General features: G+C 39.2%; 1 non-coding gene across 1 annotated transcript; it reads right to left on the bottom strand.

The window, feature by feature from the left end:
- Positions 1-5,478: 5,478 nt before the first annotated feature.
- On the bottom strand, positions 5,479-5,608 carry LOC149299774 (small nucleolar RNA SNORA35). Its single transcript, XR_016272358.1, has one exon. It is a non-coding gene; the product is annotated as a small nucleolar RNA SNORA35 (small nucleolar RNA).
- Positions 5,609-6,201: the final 593 nt, after the last annotated feature.

The following is a 6,201-nucleotide window of genomic DNA, read 5'->3' on the forward strand; positions in this document are numbered from 1 at the left end:
TATATGATGTCATATCCGGCGCTCAACAGTGAAGCCGCGCACACTGCGGCAGAACCAGGGAGACAGGGACTTCGCGATCGCACCGCTGGACTTCTACAAGCCCAAGGTAAGTGAACTTCGAAGGGGGGAGAGGGTAGAAAGTTAGGAGGGGGTTAGAGAGTGAGAAGAGGTAGATTGGGAGGGAGAGGGGATAGATAGGATAGATTGGGAGGGAGAGGGGATAGATAGGATAGATTGGGAGGGAGAGGGGAGAGATAGGATTGATTGGGAGGGAGAGGGGAGAGATAGGATTGATTGGGAGATAGAAGGGAGAGATAGGATTGATTGGGAGGGAGAGGGGAGAGATAGGATTGATTGGGAGGGAGAGGGGGGAGATAGGATATATTGTGAGGGAGAGGGGAGAGATAGGATAGATTGGGAGGGAGAGGGGAGAGATAGGATTGATTGGGAGGGAGAGGGGATAGATAGGATAGATTGGGAGGGAGAGGGGGTAGATAGGGAGGGGGAGGTGGTAGATAGGATAGATAAGGAGGGAGAGGTGGTAGGGCGGGAGGGAGAGGTGGTAGGGAGGGACTGAGAGGGGTTAGATAGGGTAGATAGGATAGATTGGGAGGGAGAGGTGGTAGATAGGGAGGGAGAGGGGGTAGATAGGATAGATAGGGAGGGAGAGAGGGTAGATAGGGAGGGAGGGAGAGGCGGTAGGAAGGGAGGGAGAGGGATTAGATAGGGTAGATAGGGAGGGAGAGGGGGGTAGATAGGGAGAAAGGAGGCAAGAATATTGAAATAAAGAGTCAGAATGAGAGAGAGCGAGAGAATGAATGGATTAATGTGTGGATGTATTAATGAATATGTGTAAATAATTTGTGTGAAAGAATAAATGATTGTGTGAATTGGTGAGTGACTGTAAAAGTGTTTGTGAATCATAGGTGTATTATTGATTTGTCAAAAAAGCAAAGATGGTATAAGCAGGGTGTTTAAGCACTGGGGACAAAGATGGCACAGATAGTGTGTTTATGGGACAAACATGGCGTACGTTCAGCTGTTTGGGGACAATGTTGACTCATGCTGGGCTGTTTGGCGACAAAGATGGCACGTCCTATGTACGTGTAATTTGGGTGCTGGTCAGGTTCTATGTGGGCAATGTGGACGCCAGGGTTGGCTTTGGGGTGTGTGACCAGTGATCTATGCCTGTAATTTAGGGGGGTTATCTATACCTTTAATGCAGAGTTTATATGTAATTTCCAATTGATATATACCTGCAAAGCTGGGTTTTGTGTTATTCTGTTGATCTGTATCGGCTATATTTCCATACATTATTAATGTTTACCTGCAAATATAGGATTTGTATGTCTTATTCAGTTGATCAATACCTGGAGTGCTGTTTCCATGTGTTGTTTATTTGATCTATACCTTCAGTGCTGAGTGTACATGTGATTTCCAGTTGATATATACCTGCAATGCTGGGTTTGTGTGTTCTGTTGGTTTATACCTGCAATGCTATGTTTCCATACATTATTTATGTATACCTGCAAATACAAGTTTTTTTTAATCTCATTCAGTTGCATGTGCTGTTTCCATGTGTTGTTTATTTGAGCTATACGTGAACTACAGGGTGTAAGTAAAAGAGCGGTATGGTTTAGTGAATGAGGGGACAAAGGGACTCTGGGGATGATTACAGGGGAGAGGACCTCTCAATGTCACGGTGCAGGACTGACTCTCACGGTCTTCCTCTGAACTGCAGTCAGTGTGGCAAATATTGTTTTGGCTGCAGGGGATAATATTAATATATATCGGAAGCAGTGTGTAATATTTCTATATATCGGCAGCAGGGGCTAATATTAAAGAATGAAAAATAACTCCCAGTTTAGCTGTTATTTTGAAATCATATTTCAATCACGGTCTTTACTATTATGTAGTTAAAAATGCACGTCTAACGTGTGTATGTATGTATATATGTATATATATATATATATATATATAGTGTATATGTGCCGTTTTATAATTGCCCCCCCTACTTTGGTCCTGGCCCCCCATGTGCCCCCCCTAAATATGAAAGCTGGAGACGCCACTGTCTCTTGGCAATGGTATGACTATGCCAGGGAAAGACTTCCAATATCTTCACTAATTAACCCCTTACTGACAAAGCCCATACATGTACGGGCTCAAAATGCATTGTTTTCAATGGGTTTAGGGACCGCCCATAGTCCTTAAGGGGTTAAGTGAAGAAGTGTTATTGAAATCATCAAATGGTATAAAACATTCATATATTTGAAAATGTTTCACAGCACACATGGAATTGTGTGTATTTAAAAAAAGAATGTGAAATCTGGCCATTAAGTTGGGCAATTATGTATTGGTGCAAAATGCCTTTTACCATATCGTGACACCCTGCTTTTAGTTGTGTCATCCTATATTGAAAAAGTGTTACTGATTAGAAGAAAGAAGGAAACTAATATGATTGTATTGTTTTTGTTATAGTATTGAACTATGTCAGTTTTGCCCTAGCCTTTTATCATTATGCTATGAATCACTTCTGCTTAAATAGTTTTACAGGAAAGGGTTAAACAATATATATTTCAAATGAGTCTAACATGATAGTCAAAGGCTTCGATATTGCCTTACCTGGGCAGGCTACCTTTTTCACAAGGGGGCATGGTAAGCCACGCATGAAGGCAAGGCTAGCCATGGCCAAGGGCTGGGCTAGCCTCATCTAGCATTAAATTGGTTGAGGGTGGGAGGGGATTTGGTCAGGGAGTGGGTGTGGCTAAACCACCACTAGAAGGGCTACGTGGCTCTTATCCGTTGCCAAATTATTTGTTTTGATGTTTGCATTTATTATAAAATTAGTCAATTATTTTTATGTAAAGAATGCCGAATGTAAACCATACAGAATTTACGACTGTTTTCCTTTGATGGCAGTTTTTGGTGAAAAATAAAAAATAAAATATCGGTAGAGGTTTTTTTAACTAAATATAAAGTGTTAGCAACAAAAGGTCAGTTGTCCAAAGTTGTCCATGGATATGGATATGAGTTACTCAATCTTATCCCTGCACTGAAGAAGGTGAAGTATGGTACTTTTTAGGTTTATTTTGGTTGAAATGAAAGAGGCAAGTTGGCACCCTAACTGTACTGTATGCGTTTAGCAGAGCACAAATCAAGCAAGTTTGCCAAAAGAAACATATTGTTATTATTATCATTATTATTATTATCATCTTTTATTCATATAGCGCCAACAGTTTACGCAGCGCTTAATACAATACATATATTCAAGGGGTATGACAAGACAAGAATTGACAGACTAAAACGAACCAATATAACTATAGAAACTAACAGGAAACATTTTTATCTGGATTAAATCTGGATTAAATGCTAGAACTGTAGTTCCACGCAAGACTGGACAATTAGCTATATGATAGAGTGTTATTAAACCAGAATCTATGATTCCAACATTCGAGACTCGTAAGCAAAGGACAAAAATATATTAATAACTGAGCAATGGTGGACAATGATATAAAGGCTAGTCTATGCTTATTCTTCTTTATCTAGCCCTTTGGGACTAGTATAATATGCTGATGGAGATTTTTTGTCCGTAATGGCCCAATTGAGTGAAAATCTCCCTTATAAATAAAGAAACCCATGAATGTGGGGAATTATTTTACTCAGGGGATGTTGCTGAACATGAAACAGGGTGTTTTCAATGTTTCCTGTTTTTGTTATATATATTAGACTATGTATAAAAAAACAGAGAAAGCACTATCTGTCCTTGGAAAAGCAATATAATGTGAGTCACTGAATGGGCAAAAGCGGAATCGTAGCCGAACAAAGATATGCAAAAATGGTAAAGAAAATGTCTGTCACTTAGGGGCATAAAGTCCCGTGTCATGAAGGGGTTAAAGATGTATAGGCAAAAGTTCCTCTGTACATGTCTTTGTGGGGCAGATTATTTAAGTACTATTGAAGATGTGAAATGAGCTGGTTCTTGGGTGGATTCATAAACAGCTTTTAGCTTCGCACAGTAAGAGATTAACGTTTTCTACCCTAAAACGGAACCTAATATTCAGTAAAGCCACCATGTGAAAAGTGGTTAAGCTTATGCTGTGCAGAAACAGTCCAGACACGGCGTCAAATGAGGTCATCAGTAATGCCTCGTGAAACCCCTGGCTGTACCATATGTAATCAAAAGCTCGTTTTACTAAAGACTGATGTGGGATCAATTGTAAAATCATATCACACTGCTATCAATTGTCCAATATTACTCTTTGAATCTGCGCAAACAAAATGACAGATTAATAAAAACACGAAAGCTCTAACTATAGGTTCAGTGAAATTACCTAGTCCTTAAACATTTTATTGAGTCCCTGCCTTAAAAACCTTAGTTTTTTTATGATTGCCTGGAAACAAAGGTACATGATCAACAATATCAGAAGAATGTTTATTCCTAATGTTCAGAGATGTGTAATGTTACAATATAGACAAGATGATAGACAACAATATAGACAACATTATGAAAACATTACCTTTAATGAGCATCTGCAAAAGTATGCAACGTTTTTATGATAGCTAAATTTGTTCATTAAAATTACCTATAGCTTTTGGATTTCTTTGGTGTAATAGTCTTGAGATATCTTGTTTAACCCCTTCGTGACAAAGGCTGATTTTACTTTTTGTACCCTTCGTGACAATGGCTGTTTTATCGTTTCTGCGGTGTTTGTGTTTAGCTGTAATTTTCTCTTAACCCATTTACTAAACCCACACAAGTTATATATTGTTTTTTTCAGGACAAGAAGGGCTTTCTTCAGACACCAAATTTTTTTTCATATGATGTAATTTCCTATAATAAAAATAATAAAATATGACGAAAAATTGAAAAAAAAACACATTTTCTCACTTTTATTTGAAAAATCTTTTATTCATCATAAAAAACTACTGAAAAAACCTGCTAAATAGATTCTACTATTTGTCCCGAGTTTAGAAATACCCAATGTTTTTATGTTTTTTTGCTTTCTTCTACACGTTATGGGGCAATAAGTACAAGTAGCGTTTTGCTAATTCAAAACCATTTTTCTCTGAATCTGGTAATTCTGTCTCTATGTGGTATTTGGGGCATCTTTGAAGCCAGCAAATTAAATTTACCCCACCAAACCATATATTTTTGAAAACTAGACACCCCAGGGTATTTTAGATGCTGATAGTTTAACCCTTTCCATGCACTAATCCTACCACCAACCCTTGTCAAAGTTTGGGATAGTAATTGTTTTTGGTGTTTTTTTCACATACTTTGTACTTCAGGTGTGAAATTACAGCTCCTGGTATATGTTGCTGTCACACAACACCCAGATATGTGTCCAGCAACATCTCCTGAGTACATTGATACCCCACATGCATGGGTTTGTCAGATTGTTTGGGGGCAAAAGGGCCACATTTGGAACATGAGCAATTCAAATTCAGTAGGAATTTTACATCTGGGTAAAGAAAAATGCTTGTACCCAACTATCAGTAGGGACAGGTTACAAGAAAGCCTGGCCTATCTCCAAGAAGGGATTTGATCTAGCACCTTAAGTGGTCCCTCATGCCACGGAATGGACACAGGGGTCACTTGACAGTGCAAATAAAAACGCTTAAAAATGGTGGAGCAAATAAAAGCTAAAAAACAGTAAATGTAACAAAAAATTAAAAAAAAATACAAAAATGGAGCAGGAACAAAAAAAAAATTAAAAATGGGAAACTGTGTGATACAGCTTGAAGCAGTCACCGACACAGAGTGCAGGTTTTCCAGGGCAATCTGGACAGTAAAATGTGGTGTCCTTTCTTTGCCCCCTGCTGTAGCATACCCTGCATCTCTTTTGGGGATTCTGCTTCTTTGCTGTAGGGGGGATTTTAAAAATAAAATGGGTAGCCCCAATTCTGTTGGTTCCCATCACTACTTCGGGACCAGGTGCATCACGGTACAAGATACCTGAAATTACTTCGAGCTGAAACTGCAAAAAAGACAGCTTCAGCCCAGTGTCTGCTTTTTTGTGCAGCAAAAAAGCGTTATAGGTTGCAATTTGCATTAGATAAATTGCAACCTTCTTGTACCAGGCCTTTGTCTTCCTCATAATGAGGTAGGGCTGTAGGAGTTGATCTGACAGATCAACTCCACCCATGTGCTTGTTATAGGCCCTGATGCACACTGGCTTTGTAGTGACCCCAGCTCTGCCA

The sequence above is a fragment of the Sceloporus occidentalis genome, unplaced genomic scaffold, assembly GCF_023333645.1.
Source record: "Sceloporus occidentalis isolate IW3139 unplaced genomic scaffold, rSceOcc1.0.p SCAF_28, whole genome shotgun sequence".
In the NCBI taxonomy this organism is placed as follows: Eukaryota; Metazoa; Chordata; class Lepidosauria; order Squamata; family Phrynosomatidae; genus Sceloporus; species Sceloporus occidentalis.